Genomic DNA, 14,440 nt, shown 5'->3' on the forward strand with positions numbered 1-14,440 from the left:
TTTTTTTATGGACATATTAATTTTAACTTTAAACTTAATTGTTGAATAATATTGATAATAAATGAAGGCAAAGATGTATAAAATGAAGTTATGTTTAGTAGTATTAGATTAGATTTTGAATTTATAGTTTATATGGCAAGAAAAATTCTGACCTTTTGCACCCATTATATTTTACTATATATATTTGTATTATGTTTTTACAATGGCAATATCCAACAAAACGGACGAGAGGGATATTGTAGCGTGGGTCCTCCATTTGGGGAGAGTAACACAAATGTGTGCGCATGCATGCACGCACACTCGCATGTATGTAAACATTGAATAAAGTGTTTTACTAAATAAATTGAACAAGTATGTTGATATTATGAAGTTGAATTTTTAGATGTCATTTAAAATTCCATAAATTTAACTTTTCAAAAAGACATAAACATAGTATAGTCCTAGGCATCTTGGAAAATTAGGATCCAAAAGACATTCAACAAATTTTTAAAAGTGTCATTTAATATATACAGTTGAATCAGAATTAATTTATACTCCAACTAAACTGACACTTTGCATTTATGACACTGGATAATTCACAAATTTTTATTGTATATTGTTTATGAATATATAAACCAAGGATATACTTGTAAAAGTCGTCTATGTTTTATCGACTAAAAGATAGTCCATTAAACTTGTTGTCTTCAACCCACACACACTTCCAATCTCTTCAAAATCAATTTTAGCCGACGTGAAGCTTCAAATAGCAACTTCATCTAGACTTGTGTTTAGAGAGTAAAATCAATTCTCTGTGACTTTGCCAAACATCTTGTAAAAGTGAAACATCTTGTCCGCTTCATAATTTTCCTAAGTGTAAGTTTTTTTTATTTCTCTTCTTCTTCTTCTTCTTCTTCTAAACTTAAAGAATGAATATCATTTTCCTTTTTTCAATTTTCTTTGTTTTTATCACTTCAATAAAATCATCAAAAACTTCTCTCTCTTTTCATTATTCAACTTTTAAACAAAATGATATTTCATTGTTTGGTGATGCAACACTAAACAATGGAAAAATTAATTTAACAAAATTTGGAAATGATTTCACACCTTCACCAGCTGGACCAGACACAGCTGGTCAAATGGTTAATAAAGATGTTTTAACTTCTTCTTCCTCAATCTCTTTTTTTACAAATTTTTCGTTTTCTATTTCTCAAGTGCCAAATCCTGGATTTTCAGAATATGGTTTCACCCTTTCAGAATATATGATGATGACCAATGACCATGACATGAAGAGGTTTCTGTTACATTAATTATTTCTGCTGCTTCTATGCATGTGATGAGGGTGACACAATTCCTATTAACTACTAGTATGTACGTAGTATGGTTTTGATTTTTATCTAGACATATGGCGTCAACACCATCAATGTAAAAGAAACCAATGATATAGGTGTTTTGAATGCAACTTACTATCCTTCTTCACTTCACAAACACACACTTCCAATCTCAGTTACTTCCAATCTCTTCACAAACGTAACACACACTTCCAATCTCAGTTACTTCCAATCTCAGCTTCCAATCTCTTCACAAACGTAACACACACTTCCAATCTCTTCCAACGTGTAAGTTCTTCTTCTTCTTCTTCTTCTTCTTCTTCTTCTTCTTCCTCCTTTTTTCAATTTTCTTTTTTTTTTATCACTTCAATAAAATCATAAAAAACTTCTCTCTCTTTTCATTATTCAAGTTTTAAACAAAATGATATTTCATTGTTTGGTGATGCAACACTAAACAATAGAAAAATTAATTTAACAAAATTTGGAAATGATTTCACACCTTCACCAGCTGGACCAGACACAGCTGGTCAAATGGTTAATAAAGATGTTTTAACTTCTTCTTCAATCTCTTTTTTTACAAATTTTTCGTTTTCTATTTCTCAAGTGCCAAATCCTGGATTTCCAGGATATGGTTTCACCCTTTTTTTTACTTCGAAACCTTTGGAGTCCAAATATCCATCCGTTGGAAGGTTTGGACTACCAAAGAGTTTCTTAGCATTGGTTATTGATACCACGGTAGGTGAGGACCAAAATATGGTTGCTCATCTTAGTGTTAGTATCAATAACACTTTCGAACCACTAATATTTGTTCCTATTAGTGATCAATTTCTACCTATCACTAATGGACAAATTTTCTATACTTGGATTGAGTATGACTCTCAATCCAATAATTTTTCAGCTTTTATGAACTATGCAAATGAAAAACCTCAACATCCAGTGCTATTTGGTACAATGGATTTGAGTGTTTTTTTTAAAAATGACTCAACCCTTTATTTTGGGTTTTCTGCTTATTCTCTTCATCATTCTGAAATTTATGAGATTCACTCGTGGGATTTTCTTGCAATCTCCGATGAATCTCATCAACATCAGAATAATAATAATATTATAAAAATTGTATTGCCCATTGTTGCTGCTATTATAGTGTTGCTTATTTTAATAGAGCTAGTTTACTTTTATTTTGGATCCTTTAGTATATGTTTGTGGAGCATAGCCGGCCCATTCCACCAAGTACCTCAAGGAAGAGTGGAAATGGTGGAAATGGTGCAACTTAGAAGAGATTAGTTTTTCTAGTTTTGTAGTAATTTTATTTTTCTGTTTTTATCTATTTTTCTTGTACAATCAAAGTGCTATAGTGGTTTGTACTATAGCACTAATTATAAATTAATTATATATATTGGAATTTATCAGAATATTTGTGTTGATAAAAATTTAGCATTACCACCTAAATTTAGCGTTACCATTTTTTTTTTATGGACATATTAATTTTAACTTTAAACTTAGTTGTTGAATAATATTGATAATAAATGAAGGCAAAGATGTATAAAATGAAGTTATGTTTAGTAGTATTAGATTAGATTTTGAATTTATAGTTTATATGGCAAGAAAAATTCTCACCTTTTGCACCCATTATATTTTACTATATATTAGTATTATGTTTTTACAATGGCAATATCCAACAAAACGTACGAGAGGGATAGTGTAGCGTGGGTCCTCCATTTGGGGAGAGTAACACAAATGTGTGCGCATGCATGCACGCACACTCGCATGTATGTAAACATTGAATAAAGTGTTTTACTAAATAAATTGAACAAGTATGTTGATATTATGAAGTGGAATTTTTAGATGTCATTTAAAATTCCATAAATTTAACTTTTCAAAAAAACATAAACATAGTATAGTTTTAGGCATCTTGGAAAATTAGGATCCAGAAGACATTCAACAAATTTTTAAAAGTGTCACTTAATATATACAGTTGAATCAGAATAAATTTATACTCCAACTAAACTGACACTTTGCATTTATGACACTGGATAATTCACAAATTTTTATTGTATATTGTATATGAATATATAAACCAAGGATATACTTGTAAAAGTCGTCTATATTTTATCGACTAAAAGATAGTCCATTAAACTTGTTGTCTTCAGCCCACACACACTTCCAATCTCTTCAAAATCAATTTTAGCCGACGTGAAGCTTCAAATAGCAGCTTCATCTAGACTTGTGTTTAGAGAGTAAAATCAATTCTCTGTGACTTTGCCAAACATCTTGTAAAAGTGAAACATCATAATTTTCTTTGTTTAGAGAGTAAAATCAATTCTCTGCGACTTGTCCGCTTCATAATTTTCCTAAGTGTAAGTTTTTTTTATATTTCTCTTCTTCTTCTTCTTCTTCTAAACTTAAAGAATGAAAATCATTTTCCTTTTTTCAATTTTCTTTGTTTTTATCACTTCAATAAAATCATCAAAAACTTCTCTCCCTTTTCATTATTCAACTTTTAAACAAAATGATATTTCATTGTTTGGTGATGCAACACTAAACAATGGAAAAATTAATTTAACAAAATTTGGAAATAATTTCACACCTTCACCAGCTGGACCAGACACAGCTGGTCAAATGGTTAATAAAGATGTTTTAACTTCTTCTTCCTCAATCTCTTATTTTACAAATTTTTCATTTTCTATTTCTCAAGTGCCAAATCCTGGATTTTCAGGATATGGTTTCACCCTTTTTTTTTACTTCGAAACCTTTGGAGACCAAATATCCACCCGTTGGAAGGTTTGGACTACCAAAGAGTTTCTTAGCATTTGTTATTGATACCACTGTAGGTGAGGACCAAAATATGGTTGCTCATCTTAGTGTTAGTATCGATAACACTTTCAAACCACTAAAATTTGTTCCTATTAGTGATCAATTTCTACCTATCACTAATGGACAAATTTTCTATACTTGGATTGAGTATGACTCTCAATCCAATAATTTTTCAGCTTTTATGAACTATGCAAATGAAAAACCTCAACATCCAGTGCTATTTGGTACATTGGATTTGAGTGTTTTTTTTTAAAAATGACTCAACCCTTTATTTCGGGTTTTCTGCTTATTCTCTTCATCATTCTGAAATTTATGAGATTCACTCGTGGGATTTCCTTGCAATCTCCGATGAATCTCATCGACATCAGAATAATACTAATATTATAAAAATTGTATTGCCTATTGTGGCTGCTATTATAGTGCTGCTTATTTTAATAGGGCTAGTTTACTTTTATTTCGGATCCTTTAGTATATGTTTATGGAGTTTAAGCATAGCCGGCCCATTCCACCAAGTACCTAAAGGAAGAGTGGAAATGGTGCAACTTAGAAGAGATTAGTTTTTCTAGTTTTGTAGTAATTTTATTTTTCTGTTTTTATCTATTTTTCTTGTACAATCAAAAAATTCTGACCTTTTGCACCCATTATATTTTACTATATATTTGTATTATGTTTTTACAATGGCAATATCCAACAAAACGGACGAGAGGGATAGTGTAGCGTGGGTCCTCCATTTGGGGAGAGTAACACAAATGTGTGCGCATGCATGCACGCACACTCGCATGTATGTAAACATTGAATAAAGTGTTTTACTAAATAAATTGAACAAGTATGTTGATATTATGAAGTTGAATTTTTAGATGTCATTTAAAATTCCATAAATTTAACTTTTCAAAAAGACATAAACATAGTATAGTCCTAGGCATCTTGGAAAATTAGGATCCAAAAGACATTCAACAAATTTTTAAAGCAAGACTTTATGGGTGTGAAGGAAATTGCATCTACTTCTATTTTCAAAGCAAGACTTTTTGTTTCAACTTAAAGAATTTAGAGTCTAAACCTACCAACATTTTTTGGCCTCTTCCAACTTTGTTTCATTAGTGAGTAGTTAATTTTAAGTATACTACATGCCAACATAAATATTTTATGTGATTCTTTTTTGACAAAATATTATATTTGATTTTAGTGTCTTGTGGTAGTGATAAGATGAGGTAAATTCATCTCTACCAATTGCAATTGGTAGTGGTGAATTTCTGGTAATCTTTTTTATTATTGGCATGGATTTGTTTATGTATTTGGATATGATTTTATTTCATTTTTAGGTGAAATGACATTTACTATTTGTTCAGTTAAAGAGTAAAAATAATTTAAGCTACTAAATTTGGTTTAATGGTAAAGAATTTAAGTAGTATGCATGAGATCTTAAGGTTCGATCTTTGTTGACTATATGGTAAACAAAAAAAGAGTATTAATAATTTTGAAATAGGATTTGGTCTTTTGTTGTTGTTGTTGTTGTTGTTGTTGTGTTGTTGTATTTGAACAAAACCCCCAAAATATTATTTTATTTTATTTTATTTTAAGCATTGGTTTAATTGTTTTGGTTCAAAGTTAACGACAATTCTCGTGGACACGATATCTTAATTACTACTTGACGATAATTGTATACTCGCAATTTATCTATCAGTATAGAAAGATTATTTTTGTGAGTGTTATAAAATAGTGAGACTAATTTTTAGAACACATTGAAATTAATTATATATATATATATATATATATATATATATATATATATATATATATATATATATATATATATATATATATATATATATATATATATATATATATATATATATATATATATATATATATATATATATATATATGCCCTATAGGCTATAGACATTAATTTTAACTTTTTTATGGGCACATTAATTTTAACTTTAAACTTAGTTATTGAAAAATATTGACAATAAATGAACGCAAAGATGTATAAAATTATCAATATTATATTTCTAAGTAATTTCTTGAATTTTAGACAAAGCCTAGTGTAATAGTCTTTCCCCAACTTACTGTAATGTAAAAAATTACTGTTGCTCTTTTACTCTCACCTGCTGCTTTCAAAAGCAACTTCCCATTATTTACTCAAAGATCGATGCACCTACCGACTGCTTCTATACTACAATCTATAGACTATAGAGTTATCAAATAAGTGTTTTGAATGCAACTTACTAGTTAATTTCTATACCAGTTGCCAACTAGAGTGCATATCATAATACAACTACTCTATCCTTCTTCACTTCACTACTATACTTCAGCTAGAGTGCAAAGTAATTAAATTTTGTGTTTTCATTTTTTAATAAAACTCTTGTTTTTTGATATATATTTTTTTAATAAAGAAAAGAAATCTCCAAATATATGTAAAAACTATTTAGTATTATTTCTCAAAATATTTTCCGTAAAAATAATTTCTCATAAAATTATTTAGTATTATTTAATTCACAGAAACTTTTTAAAGTCAACATTAGTGAAAGTAAATGAGCAACAATAATTTTGGTAGCTGAAGTTAATTAGTGTAGTTATACATATATATGATGATGACCAATGACCATGACATGAAGAGGTTTCTGTTACATTAATTATTTCTGCTGCTTCTATGCATGTGATGAGGGTGACACAATTCCTATTAACTATGTACGTAGTATGGTTTTGATTTTTATCTAGACATATGACGTTTGTAACACCCATAATTTACCCCTTTATTTTATTTTCGAAAAAGTTAATTTCATTTATTTAATAAGGATTCCACACTTACTCCAATTAACTAATTCCTCAAATGATTAAAAATCATGCAGCGGAAAATACAAAAATAATATAAGTTTCAAAGTCCGAATTGAAAATACTGAATCAAGTGACATAACTCAATTGTTATAAAAATTTAACAACATAATTAAATAAAGGTTTCTCCCAACAACATCCTAACAGAGCGACTCCAAATAAATAGCAAAGCAACAGCTATCCGAACACACCATCTATGATTCGTCTCCTACCTGAAAATCTACGGTTGCACACCGTAGGGCCAAGCCAGAAGGGGGAATGTAAAGGTGAGTCAAAATACATCAAGAAAGTAACTGAATTAAAATAAATCAATAACTAACAACATCATAAACAACAAGACCACCTAAGCGGATGGCCGCGCACATTCATCAGTCAACCACAATCATCAATCGTTAATTAAATAAAGAGAAATAACAACAACATTTAAATAAAGAAATATAATTAAAATGCATGCAATGCGTCTAGACTCGCTACATGCATGTGGTACCAATATCAACGTCATTTCCGATTTTACATCATGGAGGATCAACATCATTATGAGCAACGTCATTTTCAACTTCATTAAGCAACGTCATTTTCAACATCATATATACAACTTCAATAAGCAACGTCATTGAACACATGAATGAATGCATGTCATGTTATAATAAGCAACGTCAATAGGCAACATCATTTAACAACTTCAATAGACAACTACATCATCATTATAACAACATCAATAAACAACGTCGATAAACAACTACAACAACAACGACAATTACAACATCATAATTTCGGCACAACTCCAACATCATTAAACTAGATAATTCAACATCGTTATAACCACGTAGCTCAACATCATTATTCAACAAACCAACAAGTCGACAACACAATTACTATAAACGAACAACGGCTTAAAACAACATCGATACACAACAATTAGTAGTAACTCGATTACAACGCCAACTAAAATTTAATAACTCAATTAGTCATTCACTCCTCTTAGGACAACAACTTATTACTCGTCTTAACAGAACCTTTAACCAAATTTAACTCGGTTTAGTTTATCAACGAAAGGTATGAATTTTAAATCAATTTAATTAATAACAATTGTGAAATAAATTCAAATCCTTAATATTATATAAAACCAGGGAGAGTGAGATACACCAGAGGGTTCCAAAATATTCAAAATACCCTACATAAAATTTTGGGAAATTTTCACGAAATTATAATATTTTTAATCACCTTTTTACTCCAAATAATTAATTAAAAATAGCTACGAGTGTCCAAAAATTACCAAATAGGTACCAAAATTTCAAGAAAATTATTTACTATTTTTCTGTAAAAACAATTTTTGAAAACGGGTCCTCCCTGCCCTTCCACGCGCCCTCACGCGCCGGTGCTGCGAGTGGGCGAGGCCACTCGCACACTGTTCATCATCTCCTTCACCCGGTTGCAGGAAAACGGGTCGCGACGACCCGCAATTTGACCCGGTCGGTTCTCCCTCATTTCTCAACGGAAATTGACGTTTTTTATACCGTTTTGATCGTCATTGAATTCTAGGAAGATAACCGATATTTTTTTTTAGAAAAGACAATCGAATCGAATGTTTTACATAACAAAAGCTTCACACGAATTTTTTAAAAAAAACTTCATTAATGGTTGTTCAAAAGCTTCGGTTTTGATATCCTTTTGACTTAGAAAGATCCCATAATCGTTTTAGTAATTGTTTAGACTCTTGAAACAACACAAAAACTCAAGTTTCATGGATTAACAACTCAATCCTATTTTTCTCAACTTTTATGATTTTAATCTCTTTTCTTTAAACCTCACCATGGATGAAACCAACGAAACCCACACTCAGAATCAGTAACAATCAAGACACAAATTTATTCAATTAACAGAGTACATCATCATCATCATCATAGTAGCATCTCAAATTCAAGCAAAATCAAACAAAGACAACAAAATAACATCAACATCATCATATAATAGAACTAGGTAGTATAAGAACAACTAAAACACACACATAATAATAAATAGAGCAAATATGCCTATTGAATTTAGAATTTCAAGAGTATAAAGCTCCCTTACTTGGAGTGCAGTGAATTCCCTATATTGAGGTTAAACTCTTCCTTCCCTTGCTTCTCTTCACTCTCCCACGAGCTCTTTCTCTTCTCTCACTCACTAACACTATTTTTTGTGTGTTTGTTTTTGTTATGAATCATCATACTTCTTCTATCAACTAATAATGACAATAGACAACTACATTATTATTATTATTATTAAAATGTGACATTATTATTATTATTATTATTATTATTATTATTATTATTATTATTGAAATGTTTTAATGAGAATTAAAATTATGTTTCTTCTCATTTATCCCTTTCTCTATCATTTTTCTATCTACACCACCTCTATGCTTCCAACACCTTTTTATTTTATTTTTTAATTAGCAACGTCATTATTTTTATTTATCAATTATTTAAATATTCGCCACAAAATAATTAAATAAACATCGTCAATCAACACCACATAAACATCGTCAATCAACACCACAATAAGAAAATCAATACCACAACAACTAAATAATTAAATAAAATGAATTCTAATTTTTGGGGCGTTACAACGTCAACACCATGAATATAAAAGAAACCAAGGATATAATTGTAAAAGTCGTCTAAGTTTTATTGACTCATGATATCCAATGTTAAATAGTAAAATTATTAATTTTTCTAAGTTATAAAGATAAATAATAGTAGTAAATATATAATACTCCTATATAACTCATGATTTCAGTTTAACTCAGTGTTTTAATTTCTTAAAAGTAGAATAATGATCATAATTTCATATTCGAACTTCAGGTCATATATATATATATATAATATAATTATTAGGATACAAAAGACATTCAACAAAATTTTAAAAGTGTCACTTAATATATACAGTTGAATCAGAATTAATTTATACTCCAACCAAACTGACACCATGAATAACATGTTTTGCATATTTATGACACTAGATAACATTCACAAATTTTTATTGTATATTGTTTATGAATTTTGAAAGTGTATGTATAAGGAATTTGTGTGGTAACTAAATATGAGAAATTAATTAGACTATAAATTTGAATTTAGATATTAGTATTTAAAATGGTGGAAATCTTTGATGTTTTGAATTAGGGTAACATACTTATGAACAAACCGCAGTCACCAAATTTACATATGATTTTATGAACAATATTTTTAAATTATTTTATTATTTTATAAACTCTTTTTAAAAAATATTTAAAAACACTTTTTTAATTTAAAAATGCACATAAATAATTTTCAGTCAAAAAGTTAAGAGACTGCAAAATGCAAAAGCAAGTAAACATGCGAGCCAAAAATTGAGCAATTAAAATTTGAATGGTCAAAATTGAGCAATTGTAAAAAGTTAAACATGTTTTCAGATGAAGTTCATTTTTTTAAAAACATCATAAAAAATGGGAATGCCCTTTTTTTTGAAACATACCATAAAATTATCTATTGACTCACTAATTAGAAAATTCTTGAAACATATGGATCCTTATAGTAGATTTTATATAGAGGATAATTTGCATTTAAAACACTTAATAAGGCACACTGAATCACTCTATATTCACGGTAGGTAAATAATAGGTAAGTGGGTGGTGCATGGAAAGTGATTTTGGAATTTTCTGCAAGTATGTTGAGAGACTTTAAATGACCTGCAATAGCATATATAGCAAGTAATTTGGCATAGTATAGTTGCATTGCATGAGATAAATATTAAATATAAAACTGGCGGAAACTAGGATGAGTGTGACACAATTTCTATTAACTAGTATGGTTTTGATTTTTATCTAGACGTATGTCAACACCATGAATGTAAAAGAAAATTATTAATTTGTCTAAGTTGTAAAGATAAAAAATAGTAAATACATAGTGTTTTCTTAAAAGTCGAATAATGATCATAATTTTATGAATAAGTGGAAAAAGTTTGATATTCCATCTTCAGGTCATATATAATATAATTTTTATAATTTGAAAAAAATTTAGGACACAATTTACAATTCTAGTGGTCAATTTGCAATTTTTAAAAAATATATATATATATAAGGATCAATTTGAAAATTTTGAAATATATGGGAGAAATGAATTTTAAATTCATAGCTTTTAAGTGTCATTTTTTTTATGGGAATTTTTTTTTTTGGTATAATTTTTATGGGAATTTTTAGATGTCATTTAAAATTCCATAAATTTAACTTTTCAAAAAGACATAAACATAGTATAGTCCTAGACATCTTGGAAAATTAGGATCCAAAAGACATTCAACAAATTTTCAAAGCAAGACTTTTTGTTTCAACTTAAAGAATTTAGAGTCTAAACCTACCAACATTTTTTGGCCTCTTCCAACTTTGTTTCATTCAGTGAGTAGTTAATTTTAAGTATACTACATGCCAACATAAATATTTTATGTGATTCTTTTTTGACAAAATATAAAATATTATATGTGATTTTAGTGTCTTGTGGTAGTGATAAGATGAGGTAAATTCATCTCTGCCAATTGCAATTGGTAGTGGTGAATTTCTGGTAATCTTTTTTATTATTGGCATGGATTTGTTTATGTATTTGGATATGATTTTATTTTATTTTTAGGTGAAATGACATTTACTATTTGTTCAGTTAAAGAGTAAAAATAATTTAAGCTACTAAGTTTGGTTTAATGGTAAAGAATTTAAGTAGTATGCATGAGATCTTAAGGTTCGATCTTTGTTGACTATATGGTAAACAAAAAAAGAGTATTAATAATTTTGAAATAGGATTTGGTCTTTTTTGTTGTTGTTGTTGTTGTTGTTGTATTTGAATTTGTGTTGAACACGTACACTCCTCCTCCTCCTCCTCCTACTACCATCATCTTTTCATCCGGCGCCACCGTCCACCACGCCGTCCATCACATATAGGCGGTATCCTCCTTCCATTCTTCTCCACACACACACAACCTCTCTGACCAAACCTCGTTGTTGTCCTCTCTACTCCCTTTATTTTAATAGAACATGCTAAAACAATGGATTTTGAATATGCGACAAGTATAGCTAATTATTAATGAATTATTAATTTTTGACAAAGTTTCGATGAATATTAAAATCAAGGTAAAAATTGACATATTATGTACTAGTACTATGCTTCATAAATTTCATTGAAAGATATTGAAATTCTCCCACCGAGGTTTGGTCACGAGGGTGATCGAGGCGGTGAATGGTAGTGTGTGGAGAAGAATATGGAGTAAGAACGCTGTCTCTATGACGGACGGAGACCGGAGGCAGGAGGTAGTGGCGAAGCACATGATAAACGAGCTGAATATGAATTTTCTATTCTAATTCCGCCTTGAGTATATCAATAAGTATAATAGTTATAATTGTAACTTTCGATATCTAGCTCAGTTAATCAACTATAACAACATTACGGATTATGGCTCAATGATAGTATTTGTGATTATAACTAACCCTATGTCTTAGAATTGGATTCCATAAATGAGTTTATTACATGTCTCTCAAATAAGAAGTTTATGTCTAGCGGTCCCTAAATCAAAAGATTAATTTCAGAGTTTCATGTCGAGAAAACATTAAGAACGGGAATAAATCATAAACATAAAAAAATACTTCAAATATAAGGAACCAAATCACATATTTACATTAAGATAACAAATAACTAACCAATTAGTTTGGTTCAGTTTTATTTTTGAAAAACACCAAAAATCGAACCAAACCAAACCAATTGAGAATTGATTGGTTCAGACACTAGATTCACCAAAAATTGATTCAAACTGGTCCAATTACACCCTAACTGTGGTAGTGATTGTTACTATTTTGTTTTATACCTGTCCAGGGTTGTTTCTATTTTTTAATCGACTTTTCTTATGTGATTGTTTGTATCACCTTTGGAGTTAGATTATATGGTTATATTGAAGTGAAAATGTATATATAAGATGTAAGAAGTAATCTCAAAACTTCAAAATTATAGAAAGAAAAACAAAAATATGTATAAGTGGTTCTTTATACACTACAAGAAAATTGCTATATACTTGCGGCTACTTTTAGTTACGCTCAGCTAAGACGTGGGTATAAGAAAATTTGTGATTGTGAGTTTGTGACCGTAATCTTGTAAAAGAGGAAAAAAAATTACTCCTCAATATTAAAAATATTACTTTTTCTGACCAATTTATTTTCCTTCTAACTTTGTCTTTTAATTCAATTTATTGACTACAGTCACATGTGATGATTAGCTTTGTAGCTAGTGTGTATGTCTAATTAATGAACATGGTAACAAACAACCACAAAAAAGAAAATAATTTTTTTAGACAAAAAAAAATGAAAAGAAAAGAATTTGGTTACATGTAATATTATTCGTATACCTCTACTCATCACTTAAACAAAATCCTTGTTTCTTTTATCTAATTATTTATAGTTTTACTGTTTCAGTTTTGACTTTAAGTCGAATTGTCTCAACTTTTTTTAATCATCATATATAATTTATTAAAATACTTAATCATATGCACAAAAAATAAAAAGAGGAGAGCTAGGTATATTAAACACCTGCTAAGCAGAATCCAACACACAAACATAATTTATAACTAATGCAAAAAATAAAATAGAAATTACAATGAAATATTTGAAATCATACATAAAGAACTTTATTCATTACATAACATTATAAACACTATAAATAACATGATCAAGAAGTACAAATTAATGGAATTAAGATCAGATGAATTTTTTTTGACCAAAAGATCAGATGAATTAGATGGCCATTTAAGTTGTACTCCACAATCAATGTTTAAGTGCTTATATGGACAATTAATTAACGATAAATTACGAGCATAACATATTCTAATTTCCATTAACTCTGGAGGGTTAGATTCACTGCACTCCAGTTGAGGTGCTCCAAGATCATCAGTTATGGAATCAATAATTTGTTGTGTGTTATATAATGTTGTGTCATTAGGCATAAAATTATTCTTGGTGAGTATCTTCATAATATCAACCTGTGAATTTAACCTTAATGTTGTTTGAAAATAGCTTATTTGATTATGGAAAATGTCCAAAGAACATTTTCCATATCTATTCCATTCCATTTCCCATAGTGAAAAATCACTTTCACCATATTTGAAATTTGGCCAATCATTCTCTAGTCTATTCACAATTGGTTCAACCTTGAAAAAAAATAACAAATAAAATAAATGATTATAAGTTGATTACTAATTTATTTTTAAGAATTAATTAAATGATTAAGTTGATTAATTAAAAACTAAAAAGGCATTAATATATTTTTAATTATGCAAATATATGCAATATTTAGTTTGAGTGTTGTATAAATTAATTTTTAAAAACAGTTTTTAAAAAACAAAACAATTATAACCTGTGTCAGAACTGACGCCCGAACCAGATTAAAAATGGTGGTAAACACCAAAAACAACTATAATCAGTTATATTTTTTAGTTTTTAA

The 14,440-nt window shown here is 28.9% G+C and overlaps 1 long non-coding RNA gene across 1 annotated transcript; it reads right to left on the bottom strand.

Moving 5' to 3' along the window:
* Nucleotides 1-6,940: 6,940 nt before the first annotated feature.
* Nucleotides 6,941-9,153, bottom strand: LOC123881748. Its single transcript, XR_006799581.1, has 2 exons — nucleotides 9,027-9,153; nucleotides 6,941-7,173 (listed from the first exon to the last, which is right to left on the bottom strand). It is a non-coding gene; the product is annotated as an uncharacterized LOC123881748 (long non-coding RNA).
* Between the last annotated feature and the right edge of the window lie 5,287 nt (nucleotides 9,154-14,440).

Source organism: Trifolium pratense, linkage group LG4 (assembly GCF_020283565.1).
Source record: "Trifolium pratense cultivar HEN17-A07 linkage group LG4, ARS_RC_1.1, whole genome shotgun sequence".
NCBI classification, from domain to species: Eukaryota; Viridiplantae; Streptophyta; class Magnoliopsida; order Fabales; family Fabaceae; genus Trifolium; species Trifolium pratense.